Source organism: Manduca sexta, chromosome 23 (assembly GCF_014839805.1).
Source record: "Manduca sexta isolate Smith_Timp_Sample1 chromosome 23, JHU_Msex_v1.0, whole genome shotgun sequence".
In the NCBI taxonomy this organism is placed as follows: domain Eukaryota; kingdom Metazoa; phylum Arthropoda; class Insecta; order Lepidoptera; family Sphingidae; genus Manduca; species Manduca sexta.
Window position 1 is genome coordinate 10,426,568 of NC_051137.1, and position 22,035 is coordinate 10,448,602.

At 35.2% G+C, this 22,035-nt stretch overlaps 1 protein-coding gene and 1 long non-coding RNA gene across 5 annotated transcripts in view; one reads left to right on the top strand and one right to left on the bottom strand.

Annotated features, from left to right (window-relative positions):
- Positions 1–22,035, top strand: part of LOC115440977 (protein muscleblind) — a 253,444-nt gene that overhangs the window by 106,824 nt on the left and 124,585 nt on the right. Inside the window, exon 1 of one of the 4 annotated variants that reach the window (XM_037441981.1) lies at positions 21,333–21,537. The exons of the other annotated variants lie outside the window; for them this stretch is intronic. The gene's annotated coding sequence lies outside the window, so the exon portion shown is untranslated. Of the gene's footprint in view, positions 1–21,332; positions 21,538–22,035 lie in introns of those variants that run through there. 4 annotated transcript variants of the gene reach the window in all.
- LOC115440978 lies at positions 194–21,910 on the bottom strand. Its single transcript, XR_003938416.2, has 3 exons — positions 21,835–21,910; positions 21,311–21,745; positions 194–2,251 (listed from the first exon to the last, which is right to left on the bottom strand). It is a non-coding gene; the product is annotated as an uncharacterized LOC115440978 (long non-coding RNA).

Below are 22,035 nucleotides of genomic sequence, written 5' to 3' on the forward strand. Positions count from 1 at the left end.
GGTCGACTCGCATTTTATGCTGAGTGAAGTATCGCAAACATCGCACACGCTCGCACCGTGCGCTGCCGCGCCGTCTCACTGAAGCTGTACGAGCTAGGTGCTGCCTAAGGCCAGCTATCTTATCTGAAAACATTTTAATACAAGAAAAAGAAATCAGACTTGCAAAGGACAGCGAAAATAAAACCATTTAAAATGATGCTACCGAGTTGCGTTTATTTTGCATTGAATAGAAACCGTTTATTTATCGCGCTGAAAGTTGACAAATTGCCGTTCATCCCGATTTACCGCACAATTAGTTCTAGCATGTTCCGCTGCCGCATTTGTATCACACAAATATTTAAATTCAGTACATATTATAATGAGTGGTTCATTGCAAACACGTCGATAGTTGCCGGTTACATGCCTTGCTGGATACACGAGTAAATTACGCGGATGACCAGACGTCACTCTATCCATTCATTTGTGTCTCCATTTATGTTGCTGCTACATTAATTTATAAACTGACTTTTGAAGTGAATATATGTCGGTCGCATCTTAATTACTTATATTACTTACAAAGTGTTCTGTTGATGTTTAGGCTGAAGTATTTCAGATCTCATTTGCCTAATATTTCCAAGATATTATAAAATATTTTTAAATTAATAAGATTTATTACTTTTACTGCTTTGATTTTTTTCACCAAGATATGTGAGGGAGCTCGCTCTTACATAAATAGTTGTTTTTTTCATTTGCATTATTTCTTTATATTATGCAACAGCAAATATCACAGAGTATCTGCTTCAGTACAATTTTAATAGTCCATATTTTTGTCGACTTTAATTTTCAAACAAGCGACTGCGTACGCAAATGAGATTTTCATTTTTATGCGTTACAATTCTTACAGTATAATTTCAGCATTATATTTCTTGCCAGGCAGGCAAATAAAATAATTAAATCGCACCAATTATACTCATCTTCTCAATTGAAATTTTTGATAGTAGACAATTGCATTTACTATAAATCACATAGTAAGTGCATTATACCCACATGTGAAACACGTATGTGATTATAACATTAATTAACAAAGTCGGAAACCCATTAAAACCTTTTTGTTACGTTATAAAATGCGGTTAAACACAGAAACATTTATGTACAAAAATAAAAGCTTTTTATGATGTAATAGAATTGCAGCGAAGTTAACTAAAATAAACAAGGAAAATTTAAAATGTATTTGAGAGCAAAACTTGTATAAGTTTAGTAACATTCGTTTTATAATGTTTTCTCAACGCGACCGGCTGACGGATTTTGATTTATCATTTTAATTTGGCGAGCGGTGACGACGGGCGAGGTGTGCCCCAGGGATTCGCCAGGACCCTCGCTTTAAATTTAAACCCGCTGTACTAAATAATCATTTTGTGGCTATATCAAATAAAATTAACGAATAAATTTTAATCGTTAATAAAAATTCTTACAACTTAAATGTTTATTGTTACGTTAATTTTTTGTTGTTAATATTAAATTACAATAACTTTCACATTTTTTTAAACTTTTCCAAATTCAATACATTGCGTTCATAGAACTGTGAATGCGCAAAATCATTTAAAGTAGACAATTGTGCAGGAAAACGGAGCCTGCTTCCGGCCGGGATAACGTGACTTGAAAGAATATTCAATAATAGACTGTAGTACATCGTAAGCAGCAACATAAAATTGCACAACCAAAACTACTTGTATACGAAGTACGACGTTGGTATTAGTGTACGCTCTATGTGCTATGTACATGTGATTAGATAAATGTGCCTTTGAATATATTGAGTGAGACAATGAGGCTCGCAGTTCGCAGCGTGGTGACGTCACATACATCCCCTACTCCCGGTTTTCGCCGACTGGGTCGTCGCCGCCCGCCTTCATTTGTTTTCTGGTGTCACTTCTTATCTCGTCTCGCAATTATTACAATTTGTCCGCTCCTCCCCTTATCTTAGAGAGTTTGCTACTTCAGCATAAAGGCGGCCGACTTCAGCAGATTTGCAAGATCATATTGAGGAGAAAATCCCTTTTTTCTAATTTCCACCGTTGACTTTTTTCAAAACTTTGAATAATGACAGTGAAAATTGCAGAGGTGGCCGCGAAACGCCGCAGACAGCCGGCCTCGTTGTTTGTTGTTTTGCTTCACTTTTTCATCGCTCGGCCGACGACGGTTCTTGTTTTGATAGGGCCATTTCACTCAACGTAGAATTTTTCATAATCCTTCTTCCCTGAATACTCTCATGAAACTGAAAAGTAAGTTTCAAAAAATATAGCTCTTTTATGCGATACTTCACCTGAAACGCTTTGTACAGATTGAAAATGTTAATATGCGTACATACAAAGAATTCATATTTTGCATAAAGTATTTTTAAAAGGCAGTCGTCGCATCCCATCATCACAATAATGCTTGTGACTTTTACACTCTTTACATACTTTATTCTGTTATTGTAAAAACAGAATATGTTAATTGTGATAAAATTCACATGACAAGTTTAATTTCACATATTATCTTTTTTCAAAACTTAATAAACTTTAAAATACAAATAGAGCCTGTTTTACAATGTTTAGTTAAATATTATCCGTAAGGTAACTTATTACACAGTCAATGCACTGTTTTATCATTTATTATGGACTTTTGAATTTTATCCCTTTGTTATATTCGACACTTAACGGTTACTCAGACATCATGAAACCTGCCTTTAGCCTAATGAAAAATGGAATATTAATCAGTAATGATGTGTGGCTGAATCTGTCTCAATGTAACCGATGCTGGCACGACATCGTTCTGCCAGAGCCCACGCCCTACACTACGACATGGGCTATCTGGGTCAGGGTGCGTCACCATTGCTAATTTCGCACAGTTATACATGAATTAAGGTTGCATCGTCGATCGTTACTCTGCTCGATTGCCGCCCGAGCGTGCCGTCTCCGCATTTTTATCACTCCTTCGGCGAAGGGGAGAATCGCGCGCGCTCGTTGTCGCGACAAAATGTTCAATTTTAGATACAAATAAAAAAGGTCGGACGCGTCGCACAGAATATTAACGGCACACAATATGAACGTAGGCATCCGGAATTCGCGTCAAAAGTGCCAAAATGATGTTATTCTTTTCCGCGTGGAGGTAATAAGCGAGGCGGTCCCGGCCGTGCCGCGGATATGAAATCCAGAAATGTTTATGGGACGCGATAATGGGAAGGCTTCGTATCCGATCTGGGTTTACGGATGAAAGGATCCACTCGTAATTAGAATCCTTAAGGCCTTTTATAATAGCGTAATTGTTTCCCGTTGTCGCCTCGAGCCCGCTGTTATCTCTATGAATGGAATGACTCGAATACAAAGAAAAGACTGCAAGCGTGACGCAGAACGTTCCATTTCTTCTCGTGATTATTAATAATGTAATTTATTCCAAGCGGGCAGGGTTCATTTTGGCGAATCATCGTTAAGCGTGTGACGCACGTGTCGCGTCGCGAATGATTGAAAGCCGTCAGTTGCACCGTCCAGCGCTCGCGTGCCTCGGCCGACCTGCGCCCTGATTCACTCGCCAAACATCGTCACTTCTAATTGCATGCATAAATTACTAATGCATCACGATATAATACGGCTGTCCATTTAAAAAAGGTATTGAATCACATCGGTATGCCATTAATCGCGCCATCAAATCAAGCTGATTAATACTGGCGCGGAAATATTTATTGGAACAATGGGCTCGTCAGTGAATAATAATATGCTCGGCTAATAGACTAATTGACCCTTTCAAGTAGCAGAATCTTGCCACACGATCATTATGTCACCGGCAACGTTATGCAAAACGTACATTGTATCGTCCTATGTAATATGCCTCCTTATACATACCTTATAATAGGTTTACTATGTATACCCATTACTTACCTATATTAGTTTTGATATACAAAAAACTTATGACGTTTAAGATATACACATTGTAAGTCTAATTAGGCCTGCTTCAGCCACATCCACGGATGTTTAAGTTGCTTCTAAATATCACTACGTCGATATTTCACAAATTGTCACATCTCTGGGTTAAAACACTTTCTTATTTACTTTTAGAAAGGCACAAGAAGCATTTCCTCTTTATGCCAATTAATATGCTTTGATAGAGCAATTCCGATCTTTAAGTAAGGTAACGGAACCTTTAATAGCCACCTTATTTTAAAATCTTCTAAAAATCGTTTCCTGATGGAATATAAACCTTTGATTGGATTGGAACACATTTAATAATCAAAGTACTAGAAAGATAAAACATCATGTGATTTAAAAGCAATATTTACAAGGCTCGTTGGTCATGTGAGGCACCTGGGAGCTCGACATAGCCTGGAATATAATATTATTTACGTAAATGTCAGACGGTTTTACTTAAAAGAAACTAAATATTTAAAATTTGATCATGGCCTATTATAAAGAATACAAAATAAACACTGTATCAAAACAAAAATAACTAATTTAATTTTTTAAAATCAGATATGGAGATATTTTCTTTGAGAAACTAATGGTAGGCCATGAGTGGAACATTTCACCTTAGATCAATAAAATTTTGTTAAAAAATCACAATAAGCAAGTATCTTTAAAACTTACCTATAATTCAATGTGGAACGGAATAGGTTTATTATTTCAATAGTAAAAACAATGCAATCTATTTTAATTAGCTTTTTTCTAAAAAGTTTATTCTATGGAAATAATAACTTGGCCACTATTACGACGCATTACAGAACAAATTTCAGATATTTACAAAAACGCAGTGCCTTTGGAACTAGACGCAGATGCAATTTCGTTTCTGGTCTCAGACACATAAACCTGCATAATTTGAAATGGTTTGGTAAAATTTTAATAGGATTTTTGAAAACTGGGCATTTATAGGGCTAGGTAAGGTCACACTGCTTTATAATTATAAACTTAATAATTTCACAAATTAAACCTATTTAAATTTAAATGTACGGTATAAGTAATCCGCTCAAATAACAGCTTTGTTGCATTTCAAGTGGATTATGGCGTTTACCAGATGCTCAATGAATAATGTTTCCATATTACCCTTAAATATTTCACATTGTACCTATGAAATCTTTTTGTATGTATTTGTTCTTGGTTAGTGATAATCACTTACATTTAGGTGATCTACATACAAGTTTGTACAAAATTTATTTAAAAAAAATAATATACTAAATTGAAATGCGATGTAAATACTTAAGTAGTAATCATTTTGACATTAAGTTACGGCTACGTGTCCAGTAACACGTGTCAATAGTACAATATGATGTACTGCGCCTAGACACATGGATCGGTACACCGCAATAACCACAGAGCCATGTTAACACGCTTAGAGCAGATTTGCCTATGAATTGTTCAACTCTGCAATTCGATTGAGTTATTGCCCGACGGACCATCACTGTTTATAGTATTCCGTAATTGGTCCATTCAAGCAATTAGCCCACGTTTTATTGCGTATCCAGCTGGGTCCAGCCGTAATACCGATTTAAAAATGAAAAATTCTTAAAATGTCTACCATTCACGGAGTGAAACGTTTTTGCCGGTCAATGTACGAGTTGTCGGTATGGCGTCGTGTGTAGTCGTCCAATGTATGATTCCTGTGCGGTCCTTCAGTAGACTCCTGTAATAATATTTGCATACAAAGATGATCCCGCCAGTGCTCTCCTCTTTGTACGCAAATTTGTAAATTTTCTGCCAACTGCAACTATTTTGAGGCAGAAGCAATGTTTTTGCACCGGCTAGAAACATGTTTGTAAATATTGTTTATAAAATATGCATTTTGATGCTTCTTTACGTAAACATACTCCTAAACTCTTCGCTAGAAAATAGTGTCGCGAGTGTTGCGAACAAAACGGGATAGATTAAGTGGTTTATTTTAAATTATGTGTTTCTAATTCACACAATAGTGTATGAACATGCTCAGGTGGAAGATTAATCGCAGCAACTTTCGTTGACCGAAATGCGGAGGTTGGTGCACGGGCGAGTGTGAGGGAGAAAAGAGCATTTCACGGGAGCGGAACAGAACGGATTAAATTGCAAGTACGCTGATGTATTTATAGCTGGGCCGGAGACAAACGAGCGTGCGCGTGATGGACTTGCCTCGTTATGGGAATTAATCGAAGTTGCAGCGAATGGCGCACCTGCACCGTCTAACTGAAATATGCTATCCGGTGCAATGTTTATAAATCCTGGATCTTGTCAAAACTTCTCAACGCGCCGCGATGCTCCGCATTCATTAATAAGTGCTAATTAGAATACAAACTAAGCGGGTTACTTTACGGGTACTTGTTCACGCATTCCAAGATATTGTGTACTAATAAGAAATTTTCGCTTATGACTTATGAGGTGTAAGAAAACAATAAATACTATTTTCTCACAGTCTAATAAAGGACTTCTACTGAAGACTATTAGTAGATGCTTAGACTAGGCTTCCAGTAAGCGGGCCCTATGCAATAACACATTACATAAGTAATGTACTTTGGATATTCTTATACAGAATTCTTAAGTGAACCCATTTTCTTATAATTAATTATAATTTTCATACATTTAAAAAGTGACAAACGAACCCTAAAATCGAACGCATAACCTCCGTTCCGAGAGTTGTAACTATATAGCTGCTTTAATATGAAATCAGGTTTAAATCAGTATAAATAAAACTAACTAAACTGCCCACATCCGTAGTGTCCGAGTAGTGTCGAGACCTTGATCTGTCAGGTGCTTGTCTAGTCGTTAAACAAGCTAATAAAATTCTTTGTAAGACGTCAGTGAACGTTTGTATAACATTTTCATAGACAACGTTCATTGATATTATTGCTAAAGGATGTTAACAAGTGTGGTAAAAATCTCGTCACTTCTCATGAATAAAACCTTGAAAATAATAAGTCTATACTACATTCCTAAATCTAAATTAAACCATAAAAACAGTAATAACATCAATGTGATCATAATAAAAAATGAAATCTAGAAAATTTAAAGCACAATTTTTATATTTTTCATGCGTGAATTTGTACACACATCACGTAAAAGCCTCAGAAGGGATATTAATGGTGTCTTCGCTAGATTGATGTCTTATGAATAAGATAAGGTACTTTAAATCCTGGATCAGGGAGCTAGTAAGTATACTAAAGCCTTTAGACCTGTGAATATCGTTTATCGGCACTGAAAAAAATATATTCTTTCGATGTCTAGAAAACAGAAGGCGACATTTTAGTCCGTGTACGTTTTGAGGTCGTACGCATTAACAATAGATGTTCTGGATGAAGGGTGGTTATAGTATTTATGAAACAATGAATAGAGAGATAGATATATCGGGTTTAATTTAGCCTTTTTGTCAAATATTGTTATACTTAACAATGTTTCTCCGGTCATTTTAACAACCGAATCGGCTTAGAATATTTGCACTTTGACTATGTTTTTGTAAAAAGTACCATAAAGTACTACTATTCCGCACAATGTGCATAATATCTACTACAAACAATTAAAATGTAATAACGGAGTACCGCGTCATATACGCAAACAAAAACTACATGAGAAAAGATTTCTAAAGACTGCTGTTACTGGATAACGATCATGACTGCCCAAGATGGATTAACGTCGTTTTAAAGCACGAAGCCACTTAAAAATAGGTAAGCATCCGGGATCCTTGTTCATGTCATTTAAATTCAATTTAGATTCTAGAAGTAGCTTTGTCTTCCACGCGTATTTCTAATTATCAATAATATAGTGGCGATAGCCTAGTTGGGTGTGGAACGGACTGCCAAGACGAATGACCGCAGGTTCAAATCCCAAGGGCACACAACTCTGTCTTTTCTAAAATCATGTGTGTATTCTTTGTGAATTTATTGTTCGCTTTAACGATGAAGGAAAACATCGTGAGGAAACCTGCACATCTGAGAAGTTCTCTATAGGAATTTCGAAGGTGTGTGAAGTCTACCAACCCGCACTAGGCCAGCGTGGTAGACTAAGGCCTAATCCCTCTCAGTAGGAGGAGGCCCGTGCTCAGCAGTGGGCAAGTATATAATACAGGGCTGATATTATTAATAATAATAAATTATGAAACTTACACTTTTACGTTTGTTTTCATAAATAACAATGCATTTTTCAATATTCAGTTGAAAGTTGATGATACATGTTTAAAAAAATATTTAGGTGGAACGAACGCCTCTGTTCGGAAAGCCAGTTTTACCCTTTAGTTATTCATTGCCTGTCGAACGCTGCTATGAAAATGGGAACTGCATTATACTTTAATTATTTTAATGAAAATACTTTGTAAGAATTAATAATTATTACAAAGAATATAATAATCTATATATTTGTTAAATTATTTATTACTCCTGTCTAGAATCATAACGATGAAGATATTTTAAATAAACAGAAAAAAATATTTATTTTTTATCCTGGCATTGCAAAATGGCTACACTATGATTGACGAGTTTAACTCTAAGAAGAAAGACGATGATTGGCATAATGAGTTTTTAATTAATTAACAACCATATAAATATCATATTTCAATATATATTCTAGCGTAGATGAAGCTTTCTCTCACTCAAAGACAAGAGTATTTACCACTGATTTCTACAAATTCTAACATTAAACTTGCGCTACAAACAGACGTAAGATCTATTAAAATTGTTTATCCAAATACAGATTTTTTTTTAATATACCAATATTTCTAGCCGGTCCTACATTTTTAATTTTACTTAGTATATTATTTAGATATCTGTCACGATGGCGTTGTTATATTCCGTGCACACTACGACACTGCTCTGAAGTCCTGGACTCGAATTCCGAATCGTGCAATGATATTGGATTTTTCTTCTCAGTATCAGTCCGAAGTCCGAAATTAGTGTCTATTAAATGATGGCAAGGAACTTACTTGGCGAAAAGCGGGTGCCCTATTTACACCATTGCCTACCCCTTTGTGGATACAGACGTGATGTGTATGTACTATTTAGACAGATGGCTATCAGTAACATAGAAATATAATATGTTTTTATATAATCCATTTGCTGACATGGAGTAGGTTGCTCATTGGTCGCCCACGTTCTGTCTGATGGGTTGTTCTAAGAAGAATATTTCTAAGAAAACTATGAGTAATCAGTTTCATAAGTTTCGACCTGTGTCCTGTTTTAACACTTTTATATTTATTTTGGATGAATGTAATTTCATTACTGAGTATAATTTCATGTAGTACATATGCAAATAGGCTTAATCAGAAGAAGTTACATACATACATAACATCACGCATTTTATCCCCGAAGGGGTATGCAGAGGCGCAACTAGGGCACCCACTTTTCGCCAAGTATGTTCCGTCCCATGATGTGATAGGGGGCGAGCCTATCGCCATATCGGGCACAAATTCCAGACTCCGGGCTGATACTGAGCAGAAAAACCCAAATATCACTTTGGTCGACCCGGGATTCGAACCCAGGACCTCAGAGCGCTATTGTACCGGACGTGCAATACAACTACGCTACCGAGGCAGTCACAGAAGAAGTTAATGGTTATTATTTGTGTTAATTTATTTCTAAATATTATTATCTCGTGTAAATTATACACCAATACTGTACAACTACCACAAAAATTGGGAGAAGGGAAGGAGAGGAAGAGAAGGGGTAGGACAAAAACTATCAAGTCGTATGAATTGACTAATGCAAGCTCGAACATCAGAATTATAAATCAATGTAATTTTTGACTGAAAATTATCCTTCTATAGGAATAATTTGAGGATATCTTATTTTTAGTCAGATATGTATTCAGCAACGGCAGCATATGATGTAATTCTTTTTATTTTTGGTTATAATAAACTAGTAGTGTATAATTTTTGGAAAACGCGATTTTTCTCTTAAAAAGATGAATATAATATATTTGACTAAGCACAAAGTTGTCCCCACGTATTTGAAGGTATGAATGATGAAACTAGTTTTTCTCCTGACGCTAAACATATTCAAGCGACTTCATGAATACGACAAATGCAATACAAATTTCGCTTGAATATTCCATTCCAATTGCATTCATACGATTGTTTAGTAATGCACGTTAGTAATGTCCATCTACACATTGAATTGTTCAGTTTGATCAGAAGCGGGCGAGGGCACCTGCGCCCCACGCAGACTGCAGCGACTAAATAACCGCGAAATCGAATTATTGGCCGTCCGCGACCATTCAATACTAGCACGCACTTGAATTGCCATTCCGATCGGTTAGCCAAATACAGTTTCGGGGCACAAAATCAATTCTGATAGCTGAATAAACTAAATGGCGGTACCTTAGCCGCGATTTATATTATTACGTTTATTTATATTGGTTAATCGGCACGTGTGAGGTTTTCCATGTTGGTAACTTCTTCGTTACCTTCGAACACAGCTTTTGCTCACATCTTCCTCAGAGTTAATGACTTTTCCCGAATTCACTTATAAAATACTTACATAACATAGCTTAGCCTCATTTTAACTCATGCGACAGTTAAATAATACATTATATTATGTCTAAAAATTTCGTAACGCGAACAATGAAACGAGGATATTCGAGTCAACTGTCAAGCAACAATACAAAAGCCACTTTGATTCGAACACAATACGGTGTAGTCGGCTGCCGGTATTGTATCGTTGCTTATACAGAATATTTATAGCGTCTGCAAACAAAACTCCAAGAAGCTAAGTGGTCTAAGTTAGCGCTAATTTAAGAGTTCGGCGCCGAAGCAAGCATGCCGCGGGCCGGCGCCTCCGCGACTGCCGCACTTTGTCATAACTTGGCCCGTTACAGCACGAAGCCGGCCGCATTGCATACCGGTTCATTTAACGCATATTTTGTTATTGTGCAGGCTAATCAAACTATACGGATACCATTAAACACTCATAATATAAGTTTTATGACTTTGTATATATGGAGTGCAAATAATATGTCTTAGCAAAGACACGTGACTAAGTCTTAAGAAAATGTATATGTTGACGATAGCCAGATTTTCTTCGAGCGGCTCCATAATTTAATCTTTAGAGGAAACGACTCCTGTGGACTATGCTAGTAATATGTGAATTCCTGACACGAAACAAAGTTTCCTGGTGAATAATATGATTTATGTGCATTGTAAATAGGTCATAAAACAAAAGGGATAAGTCCAAAATTTAAATTTTTATATCTATACATTTTATTACAAAACTCACCCGTGCTTATAAATGATGGTCATTTAAAAATACTTTAGCAACTATATATCCAAATTTTTACGATGTTGATGTGCTATACTGGCTTCAATCGTGACTAGACTACCATGAATGGTATAAAAAATATAGTCACTTCAACATCAATTAACTGTACTAAAATACCTTTAAGGGAAATAAGGTTAAAAAGTACATAAATGCATGATGATTTAAAGGCTATGTAATTGGCAATGTAGTAAATTGGTTTCTTATGCGTATTATCTACAGCACACAACTTGAGTGCCCCACATTGTTTTTTTACTTAGCCACAAAAATCTACCAAGGTGTCTCAAATGGTAGTTGGTATTCATGAACGCTTCGGCGTTGCAAAGGTAACTAAGTATAACTCAAGAGGAGAAAAAGGGAGAAAAATAAGGAATATTGCAAATAATAGAAAGAAAGGTCAACATACGTCTTAGGCAAAGTTAGTATGTGTAAATAATTACTAAGGTGTGCGTTACAAAACTACACGTCCATTTTTTTCTAATGTTATATCCCAAATATAAAAGTGCAAATGACAAACAAGTCGAGAGCAGTACTTGCCCAGAGGGGGATTTGTTGAAGTTACGCGTTGTATATTTGACATTGTTGAGATTGAATCCCGAAATGTTATTCCGCAACTTTTACAGTTGTCTTACTCGGACCACTTCTTGTTATAAGTTGAAATATAATACAAAATTGACTCTACGTGTGACAGTTACTGATCAAAAATAGTGTAGGATGTGTAATTGCAACTATTTATACAAATTCATGATTATAAATATTATTGAATAATAATTAAATTTTAAATAAATAAATTTTATCCATACTTCACTTATTACTAATTGCAACAACTAAATCATAATTATTTACAGAAAACTATGACTTGAAATTCAAACATTTTGATTTAAAGGATACGTTAAGTATATATGTTTTAATATTATGGCTTTCTCTGTTTAAAATCATATACACTGACTCGTTAACTGCGATATGCTGCTCTTGCCTACTGCAATTAATTTGACTGTATAGTTTAGCAGAATCGAAAATTGAACTTACCTATAATGAACACGCTGCACCGTCGTAGAAATTAGAAAGTCGCTTTAAATTTTTCAGATAATCATGCTCACGAAATCGTAGATTAAATGCAATAGATAAATACCATTTTAAAAGATTTAAACTATCATAGAATGTATGACTAATTAAAGAAATATAAATAATTTGCCTTATTCACTTAGCATTATTCACCATTGTATATTATATTTACCAAGAGGTATGAACTATATTTTTAAATTAGATACCTATTTGACATGACTTTCTATATTTTGCGAAAAATTGCGAGTAAAAACTTATGTTTCCACTCTGTATACTGGTGTCTTCACGCTTACGTGGGTAGAAGCAATTAACCCACCATAACGAAATGATTACTTTTTCAATGTTAATAAAATTTGATGTAAAAATAGGCGAACGTTTTGCGTTTAAATTAACATAATTTAAAATTCAAAACGGCATGAAATGCTTCATTGCGGAGAGCACGCCACTGAAAGGGGCATATTAAATACTTTCAGCAAAGCTTAGTCAGGCCGGCGAAGGAAAAAATCTTAAGAATATCAAACATGTTTCGACTCAACAAAAAACACGGACTAAAATAATGAATAGCGGCATAATGGCGATCTTCACGCGAAAGATTAGCCACAAAAGCCAGGGGCTTACCAGTATTTATAAGAAGTGCTAGCGGCACGCCACGGGGCGAATCTTGAAATGTTTTATCTTTCCTCCGAGTGAAAAAAATAATAATTACACTGTTGCAAACGGTATTTACGTAATATATATTCCGCAATTTGTTGCGCTGCAAATTGTTAACTTTATTTATCTATCGATGAAATACAACGAGGGTAATGGTTAAACTAATTGACATCCCTTGAGAGTAAACAGAATGCAATAACATCAGTATTTGAATTTCGCATGTGTTGCCGAGGAAATATTGTTAGGTTTTTTTGTGAAGGGGAAACAAAAAGTGTCAGTGCAGCATTAGTCCAGTAAGTTTTGACTGTGTGTGGCACAGAGGCATCTGTGAACATTTGGACTCAGTTACTGGACTGGTCCCAAAGCGAGCCCGCGCTGCCGCAACTTCGCCATAACTCGTTTACTCTGGCCCACCTAATTTGCTTGCCGACTACGTACACCAGTCAACTTGTCAGTATAATTTATAGTATCTTAGCATACAGTCACACGTTTCTGTTTCATACTAAAACAACTTTAATATGTTAGCCCGTTCCGGATAGTAGACATGTTTGGACGAATAACTGCATCTTTGCATGAGTGATATAAATAGAAATCATTAATTAACAATAACTTAAAACCGGTGCGGTTATCGCTCTGTTTTTTATCATAAAGTGATCTATATATATATACCATATTGAATATTTATATTATCTTTGAACATATTAGTCACACAAATAGTGCTAGCAATAGTTAGCGAATAGCAGACTTATATAATCTTCAAATCTCACCGGGTTTCCTTTTGCAATATTGTTTATTTAAAGAAAAATAATAGGTATATTAAAACAAAACATAATTGAACTGCGGTAAATGAAAGCACTGATTGTATGAGGCATTAAATCTCTTTCTGGGAGGTAGTATCTAGGTGGGTAATGAATACAAAGTGCGGGCCGCGTGGTTAGCACCGTAGTAAATTAAGGCGGGTGTGCTGCGGCCTGTGAATTGGAAACCACCGACCTGAACTCGCGGAGAGGCAGCGATCTCCCTGGCGAATCCCACGGATAAACCTTCAGCTACTGCCTTATTAAATATGGAATTCATTACGTATTAATCAAACGGCAACATGTATCCTACAATGAGTCAGTCATCTATCAGAACAGAAACGACAATTATGCGAAATCAAATATGGCAATTGTGGAAACTAATTGTTTCTAAGTAATATGATCAAAAATTCTAGACGATTACGTAGTTACGCTATACGTATATGTCCCACGATTTGCAATTACGTCGGTTCGTAGAAATGTACGAATCGATAGGGGTCATCGGCACCATAGGCATCATCTATGAGGTTAAACCCTCAGGAGGGTGTTTGCCACACATTATGACCCCTTCGTCCATGCCGAGTAATCGGAATTCCAGGAAAGCGTTGCAACGCCTTTTATTCTGTTACCTGGGGTTGGACGTATACTATTATCTACTTTCATAGCAATTTCTGAGTAATATGTTTATAAAATACAACCTTGCAAATAGATGGTTCTGTTTGTTAGATTTATAAGTACTCAACCGCAGGTCTACGAAGTGTTGAAGTAAATTAGATTTAAAATGTTGTAAATATTGGGTTTAAAATCTATTTTCATGTATCCTAAATATACATAAGTCGGTAATATATATACATAAAAGCAAAATTAACGATTCAGTGGGTCACCTGATGGTAAGATCACCACCACTAATAAATAACCTTAAGGATTCATGCACGTGTATCTGTCTTTTAAAGGGTTGAATGATGGTTGAATACTTATATAGTTCTATACTCCCCCGACAATCTGTCTAACCACATGAAAGGGAATATACAAAACTGATATATCACGTGTCTGACATGAAACAGTGGTACTATCTACCCCATTTGTGCAGCTAATGTACAACGAATAAGATGTTACGGCGATTGTCTCGGTATTTTTAAATGAAGCTACAAATTATCTGCTTAAAAATATATACATACTTATCAAAACATTTCTAAGCAAAAAATAATTGTAGTGTAGGTACATCTTGTTCTTTTTATATCTAATAAATATCAAAGAAAAGCTCAAAAGTATTAGTATACTTATCCAAATATTACGCGGGTACAATAACACTACTATTAATATTCAAAACTTGACCAATACCAGAGTAAACATCCTTTATGTTCATCTTATTCGATACGTTCTTAAACGCCGCGTTTCTGATTCCGAAGAATAGAAATGCGAAAACGAAACTTCTTTTCCAATTTTCTCTCAATGGCCATTAGGATGAGAAATGTAAAGTAGATTCCCGGGCGAAGTCGAGATATGTGTTCGAAAAGAATGAAATTTCAAAGTGAACTGGCACCGCATCGGCACTAGCATCCTCGTGCCAACGAAACGAGTTCAGGTTGCAGGCTTTTCTTAAAAAATTACACGTATGTATCACATGACTCTTCTAGAAATTGGGTTTTGGTTACACATTGGAATCGTCTACAATGTAATCTCCAATAGCGGATCGTCTTATTATAGTGTTCTTAAGCAGTAAATAAATTTTCACTCTTAAACATGGTAAGTGTCCAGAATTACATAGAAATTACTTTTTTGGATACCATGAGTAAAGAATCAAGCGGTTATTGTAAAAAAATACCGTTTTGTTTTTTTTATTTTATCATCAGAGAGAATGTTAAGACAACAGCCACGACAAATCTGCTCCTCAAATCGTTACTTAACGTTGTGTCAACAGGTTACTTGAGTGGAGTTGACAGTCTGTAATTCAGCTCAGCCAGAACAAGTTGCAGACGAGGCTGTCGGTTATTTGCGAGCCCACAAGTAACTTTAAATTGTGGAGACTAATATATAACGTGACTTAGAGTTGTAAGCTCACGACCCGCTTCCCCGATCCACCTGTATCCCCTACAACTCTAAAGTACGGGCCATATTTTCTGACAAATCTTATACTTCGACGTAAACTGTAATAAAACTTATAACGACAGTAAAATAGAACGGGACGAATTTAAAAAATGGCACAAGTGAAATTTATTGTGAGCAATGTGAACACGTTTCGGTTTTACATTTAAAAATGTTAGAACGTTTAAATGTCGGTGAGAAATGTACGAGGTTGCATTTTACTTATGCAGACGGTCCCGTGGAGGGAACAAATTAAAAGATTCTTTCTAGTTAGCCATATTTTCATATTAAGAACGCCACCCCTGCAGGCAAGCAATTGCTCCTAAGAAAGCAGGCAAGGGCCGAGAGCAAAGATGGTCCAGCTCGGTGCATTTTAACTCGACGTCTGACTAAGGCGGTACATTGTTTGCGAGAACTAATTAGCGGTTACAACTCTTCATATTTTAATAGCTCGTTGATATTTTAAATCGTAGCCTTTGAGTTTTTATTTGATGGGCGTCCCATAAAAGTTGATTGAATTTTAAGTAAGTTAAACATTAATTGTATTCTTACACATTATTGTTTACGAATAAAAAATCCATTTAACGTTCTTCTAATTTTTGGAATTGACTTAAACGCCGTAAAAAAAATATAGACAAACTACACCATATTATTAATTATACAATTCTATGTGATATAAAATACGGTAAAATTTATGTTAGACCTGAAAATGTAAAATATTCTGTGCTACTCATCAAATTTCAAATAAAATGTGAATAAGTAAAATAGAACGACAAAGTACAATATAAGGCTTAAAATATTAACAATTGCATATTTTACGCAAGAAAAACCATTCCTATTATTTGTATTTTATAGCTGTTTAAATATGACTAGCAAGCACATGTTTGCAACTAACAAAAATATTTTAATAAGTAATTGATATTATTTACCTTTTGAAAATTGTAAACAATAAAAACTAGGTACTTATAGACATTCTGTGTACCATACTCAAGTATTGTGTGTGCATTTTAATAATATTGTGTAGACCACTTACTTAATAATTTTATTTTTTTTATTCTGTACCTTCAGTGTCCTTTTTCTTTCAATTTCCATTTTAAATATTCAATTAACAAATTTGTACACACATCTCCGTACTACAGCAAATATTTTACAAAAAAAGAACGAGAAACACTTAAAGTGTTTCACACTAAAACAATAAAAATTCCAAGATCAACTTGCGCTAGCATTTCCCATTTTTACAAGCCCAGTAATTAGAATCAAAATGATAGAACCCACCGGATTTAATTACTGGGCTAGATGGCTTTCTTAAATGAAAATATGTAAACGGAAACCGTTGGTTTTACCTGGCAAGCCTTTAATGTTCAACTAAAACAATTTACGTAATCACCGTGGTAATAAAGAGTAACAAAGTAATTAAAAGTGAAACTTTTACAATCGAAGAAAATTATAGACTTTTATCTGCTGCGGCTCGCAAAATTACGTTACCCTTGCGTCGTTTGAGATGTATGTGTCTATGTGAGGTACGGGCATAGGGACACCGTCAGTAAACAAATTTCAGAAGGCTGTGTATGTGTACAGTCGCGTCGTGGCGAAATACCTCTCCTGTGTAATATTGGGAAAAACTTGCGGGGTGTTGGATAGTTGCGGGGGTCAAGTTAATGATATCGCCGCCATTTGCGGACGAGACCTCGCTCTGAATTGCGCCCGGGCACGTTAATGGGCTCAGCTACAGCGCTCTGAATATTTTAAAGGACATTCGCCGAAATTACTACAAAAATAATGTCGCTTTGCTTGTACCGAATTACCCGAGAAACGGTTTAGAGACCGGTAATAAATATGCACGGAATCCTCTTCCTATTGCCTCTTTGGAGATTGCTTTTCCGGATTAAACAATTTCACCAGAAGCATTTTTAAACCCCGACGTTCAAACATATATAGATTTCAAAATTGCTGTCTGCAAAGTTACGTGGGTAGTGAATATCGATCGTGCTTGACGTATGGTATGTAAATTGGATCTGCACTCAGTATATTTAAAAATTTTATGCATTACCGTTGACAATGAGTATATTCTGCAGCAGGATCAACATAAAAGTGAGAGAAAGGAGTTGGAATGCATCGGGTTTTCAGAAACTCGAGTTTTAAATAATAAATAAGGCTGAGCGTTAGAAGAGCACGGGAGTAGCCGGCTCGGCGCCGCGGTGTTGCCGCCTGAATACTAGCTTCGACCCTCTCCCACGTCCGCCCCAGTGTGCAGACAGCATCCTACGTGCATCGCATAATGCAACGTCACGTGCAAAATTCACAACTATGTACTCCCCGGCAAAATAAATTTGCTACTTCTATCTTATTTACTCTAATTCGCGAAAACTGCGACTGGAAACTTTGTTGTCGGCGTAATGATCTCACGACATCGTTTACAGAATTAGTGATGAGCAACCGGTTTGTTTATACACGTTTAATTTATATACAGGAAAATCTGTAGGATCCTGCGAACTCGCCAGTTTCATACCAACTGTTTCGAACTTCTTATAAATTTTGCAAAGTGCAAAAGTTTTATACGCGCACTGATGTGTCGGGGTCGGGAGCTCGAGGCATGCGATGCATGCGAGCGCGAACCAACCTCCACTAACTTTTTCACTTTGAAAATCTTAATCTAAATAACGATTCCTTAAATAAACGCACGTGTGTCGTAGCAATGTGGGCTGTGGTAAAACCTTTGAATGCAGAAACTGTAATTTGACATAGCTACAAAAATTTTTCAGTGACAAATACAATAGGAATAATCAATTTATTTATTATAGTGTTAGAACAACAATGCCTTTTGTATTTTGGACTTTCATACCTTTTGTCCATACCGACGTGCCGTTATTTATTCTAAAACTTTGCTAGCAATCTTGAGACTTCTGTCTATGCGCGTAGCACCTGATCCGCCCGCTTCTTTCAGAGTTATTATCTTGGAAGATTTGTGAAATAAAAAGCGTTATGCGTAAAGAAATTCAATAGCTAATGTTCTTACTTCGAATTTTTGTCGTTTTATGCGTTAGTTCGTTTATTTTTCTATACTGACAATAATTTGGTATTAGTTTATTTTAACTGAAGTCCATTTCTTTTAATAAGATACTATCTTAAGTTCATCTTTACAGTACACAAAGTAATTTTGGTTATTTATTATATTGTATAATCTTCGAAGCCGTTCTGTACCAAAGGTGCAACACTCCGCTTTCATCCAGACATAATTCATAAAAATATATTCCAAGTATACAGTTTAACATAATAAAGTACTCACTTATATTTAACTTCGCAATACATATCTACTGATGAAGATTTTTTTTTGTTCAAATGTAGAGCCCAATGAATAATTCGCTTGTATAGATTTATAAAGTTTTTAAGCTTAAAAAAAACAAATTGCCTTTTGAAGCGGATTTTTTTTATCCCTTTAGGTATATTTTGGATACTGTAATGTGAAATATAATATACGTTACATACTACTCTAACATATAAAATTTTTCGTGTCCAAGTATAAAAGCAAATCTTACAATACACCCAAAACAATTTACACCATTTTAAAACGTTCAATTGAACTAAACACATTATTTTATCCCCCATTGTAAATTCAAAACGCATATTGCAGATACAATACGTTTTCATAATAAGTTATTTTGTTGGTACCTCTGTAATACAGATGTGGCAAAGTATAGGCTTTGTCTGGAGCTTGGCTTCTTATTAACGTGCATAAATATCAGTCCCCTGCCGCCTACCTCCCAATTTATCGACGGAGGCGAACGCTCCAGATAAGAATGCCTGTACTAAACTCATACATTTGCATTTCATTATTTTGAATATTTTTCTCCACTCCGATTAAATTAATAGCAACTTAAAAAATGATTTATAGACGAAACAACGGTATAAGTAAATTATTATCTTAATTTTAGTAACCGCTAAAGAATATTTTACTTTATTGATAGAATTAATAAGACACGAATATTTTTTTGAATTTTGTGTGATAATGGCATTAATATTTTGACTGACAAATGGTAATTGGTCACATCTAAATGTTTTCGCGGAAAATCTTTCTCGCAACGCTTTGTCGGTAAATGAATACCTAGAATTCTATATAGGCGAGTATTATAATACAAAGCGCTAATTTATATTTATTAGAAAATATAATTTATTGAAAGTTTTATTTTTTATCATTACAAATATTTTAGTTCGCACGTAACTTCGAAATAAAATTATGTTCGTATTAAAGTATTATTATGACAGTTTACATTACATTTTCGAAATAACACATTCAGATAAAGTATAAGTACTTACCTTATTCATTAGTAGGTAAGGTTGCGCTTATTTTTTACAAATATTGCAGGTGTGGGGTATGAATAGTGGAAGGGTTCCGCCACATTTATTACTCTATCTATCTATGGATTACAATAATTTTGTTAGGGAATTATTTCTTTGAAATTATGGTTATCTGATATCATATTGTGGTCGTCAATATTCATGAAAATCTAAAATACAAAAATAATATTTTTGTAGAGTCGAAAATACTGCAAGACTTACTTGCATTTGGAGCCTTCACAAGAATTCATAATAAAGTACCTAATCAATACAGTGTACCCATATATGACATAATTATAATATATATCCTTATGCACATTCACTGAATTAGATGATTATTATAGAGGTAAGTATTACAGCGCAAGAAAGGTTTTATGACGTTTAAATCGTGGCCAAAAGGTAGAAATTCGCAAAATGGATATTTATAAGTAACATTTAAAAGTTCAAAAGACTAACTTTTTGATATTTATTTGACATTAACATAACCTTGTTTACTCGAATAATCAGCTATGGTCTATGTGATATTTAACCCCATGAATTATAAAATACAAATCACAACAATAAAATAGCTGTGTACGTACTTATATTTTATTTGTTTGAAGCACCGGCCTGAGAGTAAAACAAAGTTTGAATAGTATTTTACTACATTTTATTATCTGAAACGGATAATTTCCCCTGAACAAACACTCGCGTCTGTTCATTCGAGAGCACAGCGCGCTAAATTTGAATTCATGTTACGAACGGGCTACATAAACCAATTACCGAGCAGAGCCAATGGCAGTTAGCGGCACGCGGAGAATCGATAATTCACAATATACTCGCTAGAGGGCAACGCCGTCGACGCCGGTGCGCGCCCACACCACTCCTCCACGTTGCGCATCCATGCGTTTAACCTTGCCATGGCGTACCAAGCCAGCAATAATAATATTTTTATTTATTTATTTTCATCATAAATTTCTGTAACTTTTTCAGACACCGATGTAAACTATGGATTTCATGATTCAAGACTATAGGAAATTTATGTTGTTCTTAAAATAATTTTGAATCATATAATTACCCAAAAAAAATTATAAATCACAAAATTATAAATGCACGAATTTTGTTCCGATAATAATTCAATAAAAATATGTATATTAAAAAAATTCAATAAAACGTTGCAGGCTTTACTTACGTCATGCGCCTCTACAAAGTCACGTCACTCGGCCGCTCATAGTCAGCTGCTGCTTAGCTTGCCGTTTCGTGTCGCGCTTCTTGTCCGCTTTCAATGTTTTCCGTTTTATTTTGTTATTTATGTGATGCAAACCAATTTTTTATCTAGTATTTATATTCTTACTTTAGTGTGAATGAAGCTGTGTATAACAATAGTGATATTTGTCTCCGGATTGCAAGCTGTATCAGGTAAACGCCTTTATTTTTGTTTGTCGCGAACATAACCTCTCTGGAATCACTTACGATGCTCAATTTCCGTCATGTTTGGCTTGAAACGTGAAATGTTGAACTAAATGCGACCTTGTATATGAGAATATGTAGTGATATCCATCTTTATTGGTGAATAATATCGATTTACACTTCCACGAACGCATGGGGGATGAAAATCCGACATTTTCTGAAAAACATGTTTATCCATTGACAAACTGAGTATGAAAATGTAAATGTTGCTAAAATATACAATGCTTCATATTGTTATATCCTTACCTGCTTATCGATGTGTTCAAAATGTTTTCACAAAGTGAATCACCATGACAATATTCGCCTTATTGGTAAGCTAAACAATGACCGTAGTGTAGGGGGCGTTAGTAGTTCATAAGGGAATATTTTTTGAATTTGTTATCGTATTTTACGGGTATATTTTCAAGCGGTTATTGTTATGAAATCATAATGCAATGAAACTGCAAC